The sequence below is a fragment of the Trachemys scripta genome, chromosome 8 (assembly GCF_013100865.1).
Source record: "Trachemys scripta elegans isolate TJP31775 chromosome 8, CAS_Tse_1.0, whole genome shotgun sequence".
Lineage (NCBI taxonomy): Eukaryota > Metazoa > Chordata > Testudines > Emydidae > Trachemys > Trachemys scripta.
Genome location: NC_048305.1, coordinates 54,389,422 through 54,398,388, shown reverse-complemented (window position 1 = coordinate 54,398,388; position 8,967 = coordinate 54,389,422).

Genomic DNA, 8,967 nt, shown 5'->3' with positions numbered 1-8,967 from the left:
GATCATAAACTTGTAAACTCCACAGGAATGCTGACAGGAAGAGGAAAATCTGCGATTGTTCAAACGAAAAGCTGGCCTCAGTCCCAACAGCAAATCTGAGTCAAAGGTACCTTCTGTCTTGTTTCCACAAGCAAAGTATTCCATTGAGGCCCCTATTCAGCAAAGCACATAGGTGCCAAAAAAGGACTATATCATGTGCTTAATAAAGTTAAACGTGCTACAGTGCATTGCTGAATTAGGGTCTCAGTGAGGGAGCTGTATGTGGGAAGGCTGGACCATGTTGTGGGATGTTACATTCAGGTTTGCTGAATCTAAAGTGAGGGTCAGACAATTGTTTTGGCTCTGAATCACTGATAAGTTTTCAGTGCAAAGCTCAGATGTGATCAGCTACAGGAGGCAGTAAGTAGATCCTTCCTTCTCTGAGGCCTCTTTTTCAGGCCACTTTGAAATAAGGGAGTATTAGCTCTTTCCAAGGGAAAGAGTGGTACAGTGGTGCACTTGAATAGTTCATTCCAGTTCTTAAGATATCACTGATTCTAGTGGTGTTCCCCATTTGGACCTGATGCAAAGGCCAATGAAGTCAGTGGGAGCCTTTCCATTGATTTCAATGAGTTAGGGAAAAGAGCCTGTAGATATAAGGAATATTATTGGAATTGATAGTGGGACAGATCCACAGCTAGGATAAATCACTACAGCTCCAGTGACGTCTCTGAAGCTACACTGACTCGCACCAGTTGAGGGTCTGGCTCAGCATCTCTAAAACAAGAAAGATGCTTTAAGTGAACCCACTCCGTACGTACAACTCATATTTCAAACTCTGCTGAAGATAACCCTTTTTTAGAGACGTCTCCAACTTGTTTGTCTCTGATCTTTTCAGTGGCTCTCTAGACTGAAACTCTCCAAACTCATCCCTGCCATTGGAAGAGACGGGAAATGGGAACACAGGGCTCACTCTTAATGTGGACCTCAGATGGGGAAAATTTGGGTGACTCTACTTTATAGCTTTAAACCAAGAATGGGTCCCACAGTGTCAGGCCCACTGAAAAGAAGTCCTGGCCAGCCTCATCATGTGCCACAGTCAGCTGCAGTTGTGGGATTTCCAGAGACACACTTGTATGCTTTTGCTGCTTTACAGGAGGACTACACAGTTTCAGAATAATGAAAAATATGGAAGCGGGCAGTGCTTCCTTCCATTGTTACTTTCTTTGGAGTCTTAACAATTCAGCCTTTAGTCCTGGAGAAAAACACAACTGAACTACAAGATGAGCATGTCACTGCTGAGGAGGTGTTTTCACAGGCATTGCACCATCTGGCTGCTGTGAATGGGTACAGGGGATTAGAAATACGGGAGCTACACCTGCCCGGAGCTAGATGAGCAATGACTGTTTATGAATTCATTAATGAGAAGAGCTGCTGAAAGGGACAAGCTGGGCAAGAGGGACGATGCTTGTATTCACTGAAAGAAAGATCAGTGGGTGGATGTCTTCAGTCCTGAAGGCTGATGAGATAAAGAATATGCAAACATACCAGTTTGGAGTTCCGAAGAGAAGTCTCTCTAACTCTAAACTTTCTCATCTGTCCTGTAATAACAATATTCTCCATTTGTGTATTGTGTCTAACCCTGAAGCACTGCACAAACTACACATAGAGACATATTTCGTTAGTAAGCAGCATGGGGCAGAGACTTCACCTTCCCTTGTAGTCTATATAGCGTCCAGCCTGCTGACAGCACTTAAAATAATAAACAACAATAAATATATGCAGCATCACAGAAACAGTCACATGTGGGGGTGAAGAGTGTCAGCCAAATGCACAACAGCAGTGTGTGTGGTGAAGGAGGGGTATGTTTGTGGAAATGCTGACCAAGGACAGGGAGGAGGGGGGCAAATATCTACTCCTATAGGCCATGATCTAAAGCCCATTCAAGTCAATAGAAAGTCTCCTGTTCATTGAGAGTAGAAAGGACTTCCATTCTTAAGACCTCATCTGAAAGACCTACACACAACAAACAGTACCGACCTCAATTTATCTATTGCACAGGGAAGAAAAGTTGAGTTGCCTTTACTGTATTTGAATCGATGATTGACACAAGAGTTGCAACATCAGCATTCACCTTTAGTTGGTGGAGACATGGGCGCATCCACACCTACGCCTCCCTCCCACCAAAATATTCCTCAGTTTATGAAGAAAAGTTATTCCCCTTTTCAGAGCAGCACAAGTCACCACTGGGTGAGTTAAGTTGGTGCAATAGCAACAAGGATGTATACAGCAGAATCTTGACGTGCCAGACACAGTGCTTATATCATGAAATTACCTCCTTTACTCTGTACTGCATCCATTGTTCTAAATATAGCATGGAATTGGGATTTGTAACTAGAAATATACCTAATTGTGTCCAGCTACCGGTTAAATCATAGGGTAGAAATTATTCATGGAAAAGACCTATTAGTCATTTTGTCCCAGCACTGGCAGTGCTGGGCTGTGCCCTAGAATATATTCTATGGTGCTTTGCCCAGCACAGTGGGGCTTTACTACTGTCCTTGGCAGACACACAACAGCGTTTTCAATCCTGAGACTGTATCTGACTTCTGTACCCTTGAATTAAGTGGGAAGACCCTCCCTTTGCCCCAAATTCCTCCTGCTATACTCTGAAAAGATCCTGTTTTTACAGCTTGCTGTGTAGCTCACACTTTATCCCCATATGAATCACACACCACATCCACCCTACGTCATGATGTGTCACTGCAGAAGGCCAGATAGAAGAAGATAAAGGTGACCAGTCAGACCCATTTCACATAAGGTGCTTGGGACAAATAAAAGCTGATGCTAAAGGACCCAAACAGAGAAGTTTAAAGGTGTCCTAGCCTTAAACCTTAGCTTTCCACAATACTAATTGTTTGTGCTTCGTGAGCATTATCACCCTTACGGGCACTTCCAGTGTGCTTTGTATTGTCCGGCGATAGAGATCAGCTCTCTATGCTCCTCTAAGTGCACTCCAATGCCACAAGCACTGCTTGTAAAATGGGACGTTTTTCAAGCTCCTCAACAGACACAGCTGTGTTGACTTGAAAAAGAGTAAAATCATTTCTAGAGGGGTCCAGGAAAGGCCACAAGAATCTATCATCTATTTTCCTTCAGATAGTCTCTCCTGGATCGTCTATTAATAGGCCTTATGGGCTTGGATGGGGTTTTATTTGTAGTAAAGCAATTGCTGCGGTTGCCAGGTAACCGTACTTCCAGCAGCATATAGCACTGAGTTGAAAGCCAGCTCATGGAAATGGCTCCCTGTGCTGCTTTGATCAGTGACTCATGGACAGGTAAAAAGGAAGCATAATAGGCCAGGCCACAATGAAAGGAAATGCATCCATAAAAATAAACAGGGGGCACCGAATTCAATGTAAAGCCAATAACAAGAGACATGTTCCTAATGTTTTCAATGGTTCACCGGATTCTATGAATAACTACAGTCTTCAGTTGGGGATGGTTATTTTTTTCTGATGCTCATTGTTTACTGGAGGCAAACTATGGCTCTTTTTTAAGAGGAATAATTGTTTTTAATCCATCACTTGCATCTGAAGAAGTGAGGTTCTTACCCACGAAAGCTTATGCTCCCAGTACTTCTGTTAGTCTCAAAGGTGCCACAGGACCCTCTGTTGCTTTTTACAGATTCAGACTCACACGGCTACCCCTCTGATACTTGTTTTTAATCCATATTTCAGATAAGGTTTTCCCTGAATTATATAAGCAACTGCGTCTCCTCTCTTCTCCTCCTCCCCCCACAAAAAGCCACATGATCTTGGGAATGAGCTCCCAGCCATCGTGGATGATCTTCAGGGATAACAACAGACATTTTTAGCACTGCAAAAATTGTAAGTTTGGGGTCTTTGGGGCTTGATTCTGAAAACTGGTCTATGCAGGCAGGCACCTGCATCTGTATGGAAGTCAGCATGAGTGCAGGGGTCCACCCAATATTGAGCAGTTTGCAGGACTGAGGCCTCTGGATGTACATTTTATAGAAAACTATTCTCAAGTGTTTATTTCCATGGGGTTTTACTGTTCATGCTGTAAAACTAGAAATTGTTTATAAGACTGTCTCTGCTGTAATGCTGTCTCTCTTAGAAATCTATACTTGTCTAATAAAAGAATACTTTGCACTCTATAGGACCTAGCATTTGATGTTCTCAAAGTCCTTTACAAATATTAATAAAAATAACCTTATAACAACCCTGGAGATAGAGACAAAGAGATGGAGGCACATAAAGGTTAAGGCACATATATTCAAACATGGCCATAAGATTCTGGGTACCTCAATTTTCCTCCACCCCATTTTCATAGATATGGAGCTTCCACAACTTCCAATGAAATCAATGCTGAAGCAAATGGGAGCAAGTGCTCAGGACCTTTGGAAAATCAGGCTTCATGCATCTGAAGTTGGGCACCCAAAATCAGAGGCCACAGCTGAAAATTTTGGCCATAGTAACATGCCCCAAAATTGGATAGGAAATCAGCAGCAAAACCAAGAACCAAATGCAAGACTCATGAGTCCTAACCCTGTACTGTAGACCATCCTTCCCTGGTAGCTCTGGGTTCCCACATACATTAGTAGCTGCAATTGTTGCCACTCACTTAACTTGTGACATTCCTAGTGTGTGAAGGGGAAGCCAGTCTTGAAGGTCTGGACTGAGGCAAATATGTTGTAACATAGTGTTAGTATTCATCACAGAAAAAATAGCAAGAGACGAGAGGTGGGGGAAAGTTATATTGTCCTCAAGCTTTAAAGAATCCCAGGGGAAAGTCAAAGTGGGTTTCCCTAACTTTTCCCCTACAAGTAAAGCATTTGTTTTCACCCTCATTAATTATAGCACTGCCTGTTTTTAATATGAACAGCTCCCCCACGATGGTGGTCTAGATTTTTTTATTAATACAAACAGCCACCAGATCCATCTCTGAAGAGGGGCATTTGGTATGTGGTAAGTCTCTGCCTCATCAGCTTATTCATTTGGGATTTTCATCCCAAACTCTGTTCCTAGGTTTTGCCTGTAAGATGTTGCCATATATATACTGCCACCTGTCCCCCATCCTCCTCCAGCTCCACTTCCTTGTCCACCAATTTGTCCTCTGGGTTCACTCTGCTGGCTGCTGACTCCAGCTCCCCTGAAGTATCCACCAGGCTCTTGGCGGTGGAGGTGGGGTCACCGCCAGGATGGCGTGCTGCTCCTTGTAGAAGCGGCATGTCTTTGGCAATGCACCAGACTGACAATTGGCCTCCCTTATCTTTTGGTACGCTTGCCTCAGCTCCTTGATTTTGGCATGGCACTGCTGCATGTCCCGCTCTTACCCCTTCAGCTCCATGCCCTGAGCAATCTGCCCATAGCATCAAAGTTCCTACAGCTGGAGCGGAGCTGCAACTGCACAGTCTCATGTCCCCACAGACTCAGCATATCCAACAACTCTGGTATACTCCAGCCGGGAGTGCGTTTGCTGTGGGGAGCCGCCATGGTCACCTGGGAATATCCTATGTGAGTTTTGTCCATGCTGAGCAAACAGGAAGAATTCCCGGGGCTTTAAAGGGGGAGGGGCACATGCCTGTGGATCTGACTGCAAGACAACAGAGTTCAAAGTGGCGATCAGAGTAGTCACAATGGGCATTGTGGAGGCCAATTAGGGTGACATAAGCAACACAGTATCTACACTGACACTGTGTCACTCTAACTTCGTCATGAAAAGTTCTATGCCCCTCCTCCAAGTGGTTTTATTATGCGTAGCAGGAGAGTTAAATCAGTGGGAGGAGCATTGCAGTGTGTATACCTCCACTGTTTTGTCGCCGAAAGCTGACTTTTGTTGACAAAAATGTGTCGTGTAGACAAGGCCTTAGTTACAGGGATATATAATGTAAATGTAATGTAATAGCAAACAACAATCTTTCATTAGTTTTCATGAAGACCACACATCAAACATCTTCTCATCGTAACACTAACACACACTTTGATGTAGGGTATCAGAAGGGTAGCCGTGTTAGTCTGAATCTGTAAAAAGCAACAGGGGGTCCTGTGGCACCTTTAAGACAGAAGTCTTCTGTTAATCTTAAAGGTGCCACAGGACCCTCTGTTACTTTTTACTTTGATGTAGGGTTATCTAATTACAGGGATATACATAATGTAATGGGATACCAACCAACGGGTTATAGATAAATGAAAACAATACCATTAACATTTCCTTTGAACTATACTAACACAAGTGAATTGGCCTGATTACACTAAATTACCTTTTGACGCTTCTTTGGTTCCTATTAGCATACAAATAAATAGTCTAAATGCACACCAATACACTTAACACTTCTTTGATATTAACATACAAGTGAATTGGTCTATGGCCCTGGCCTGAGCTGGTCTGTCAGCATCACAGTCAGTTATTCTATTGTGCTAAAGTCTGGGCTCTTAAGATATAAATAGATGCACAATAAAAAGTGCTAATGAGTGCACTTGGAGTACTGTGCTGAAACAGGGCATGATGATCTTTGAGACAGACTGAACTGAAAGATGTTGTTTCCTTAGACCTTTGATTGTCTTTATAGGATCCAGTGCTCACGGACATTCAGTTCCTCTCACCTTGGTTACCAAAACACAGGGGCAGCACAAACAGGTTATTTCCTGCCGCACAGCATAGGTAAAATCACAATGGCCTGTCTCCTAAGCTGAACTGGTAGATGAGAAAACACCACATATGCTGTACACTCTACACCATCAGATCCAATTAGAGATCCTGGCTCTCATCTTCAAAGCCATTAATGGGCTAGGGCTCAATTAACTGCCTAAAGGCCCTCTTCCTCCTTCCTCACCTCTCCAAGTATATTGTGATCGACAGAGACAACATAGCTACTAGACACAACTGGTTCAGTCCTCTGGCCTGACCAAGCTGCACCTAGTGAAGGCCGCAAGGAGAAAGGGCAAAGTGCTGTTATCAGAGTGTATAAAAATCAAGATTTAAAAAAGAAAAAGAAAATCAGTTTTTTAATTTAATCAATTTAAAAAAATGTAAATTGGATTTTTTAAATTTAAATTAAATAAATTTTTCATTTTAAATATAAACCTATTTAAAATTAAAATTGAAACGATGACAACCTATATCAAAGCCTAAATTATGCAACTGGTGATGACCAGCACGCAAGGCGGTTTATATCTCCTCCCACCCCTTTATATGACCAGCATGCCAGTCCTATGTCATTTAAGGTTTCCTCCTCACTCCTAGAAGAATCTCGAGCAGGCTATTTAAGCCAGGTCCCCAAGCCCTTCACAGTCACTGGAACTGGGGTCAGAATCTGGCCCAAGTGCTCTTAATGAAGCAGCTATGGAATATTCTGCCATAGGAGATCAGGTGATCTCATGATTTCCCTCTTATAGAGTACAATGTAAAATACACCTGTTTATGCAAGTCTTTCCTCAACGCAGCCAGCGACATTCTGGTCTGGTGAACCCTCTCTCCCTCTTAAATACCCCCAGAACAAAAGATATATACCTGTACCAAGATGTCACTACAGCTTATTGTTTCTAGTATTTGATGCCATGGCAATTGGTACAGGAAAAGAAATTAGATAGATTGGTACTATGCCAACACATTCCTGGCCCAGAGTCAGGGCCATCCCTAGCTATTCTGGGGCCCTATGCAGCCCCCTGGGGGGGGGACAGGCCTCCACGGGGGCTGGGGGTTGGCTTGGGGGGCAGGGGGGGAACCCCTCCCCAGAACTCACCGGCAGCACGGCTGGGGCTGGGCCACTGCACTTCCCGCTGCCGGTGAGTGCAGGCCCGGCCCTGCTGCAGTCCTCAGGGGCAGGAAGGGGCGGAGCAGGGATGGGAAGGGGTGGGGGCAGAGCAGGGCGGAGGCTTTGGGAAAGGGGTGGAGTGGGGGCAGGGCTGGGGAGGAGCAGGGGCAGGAAGAGGCGGGGCGGAGCAGGGGCGGGGGCCCTGGGGAAGAGGTGGGGCAGGGGCTGAAGCAGCATGCAGCTGTGCAGGGCACTAGGAAATTTGGTGCCCCAAATTTCCTGGTGCCCTATGCAGCTTCGTACTTCTGGCCCTGCCCAGAGTGCATGGGCAGGGCCAGAAGGCTCCTGGCACAGAATGCCGGTGAAATGCTGATAGGTTCCTGACACACCACAGGTGCCAGCAGTTCTTGGCATGTAGAATGGGTGCAATGCTGACAGCCTCCTGATGCACAGTGCAGATTCCCCAACAATTTTCTGGTGCACGCTACAGGTACAACGCTGAGTGGTTCCTTGTGCCCCTTATTGTTACTTGTTTCCTGTTAAACAGCAGTAATGGTTGATTTAGGCCCTTTCTATGGGACAGTTCCAAGTTGCCTTTCTGAATGATTACAGCATTGGCAGACAAAGGTGCTTCCTTGAACGCAAACTAGTTTGTGTTCTTGCTCATCTTTCAATCAGGGACCCTAGGAATCACTGCAAAGAGCTCAGTACCGGGCCTTTCAGGTTCTGGGTTGTTTTTTTTAAAAATTCCTTATATTGTGCCACCCACACAATCTTTCATCATGTCCTCTGAAGAAGTATTTGTTTTTCCTGTTCCTAGTTGCTTAGTGTTCTTGTGTCGTTACTTACATTATGTACCGCAGGCGGATGTGTAATAATTAAGCATCATCTGAGCAAAATGCAGAGAGGGATCATTTCCTTTTAAAGGGAAGAGAGTTTACAGCTCATTTCTGCATCAGAGAACAGGCTGAGCATGGATGTTCTGCATCCCTTGTTTCCTGCTTTCACCCTGGCATTGGTTGCAACAATAGAAGTAAAGCTTGATGATCTTGTGGCAACCCAAGTTGCTGCCATAGGGTTAATAGAAAATTTATCTTGCCTTTCTCCCTCCATCCCAACTTTGGGCCAGGATCTGAACCACATTCTGTAGATTTTGTAAAAAGAAAACTTAGCCAAGAGTTTGCAAAAATCAAAACCACCGTTGGTTT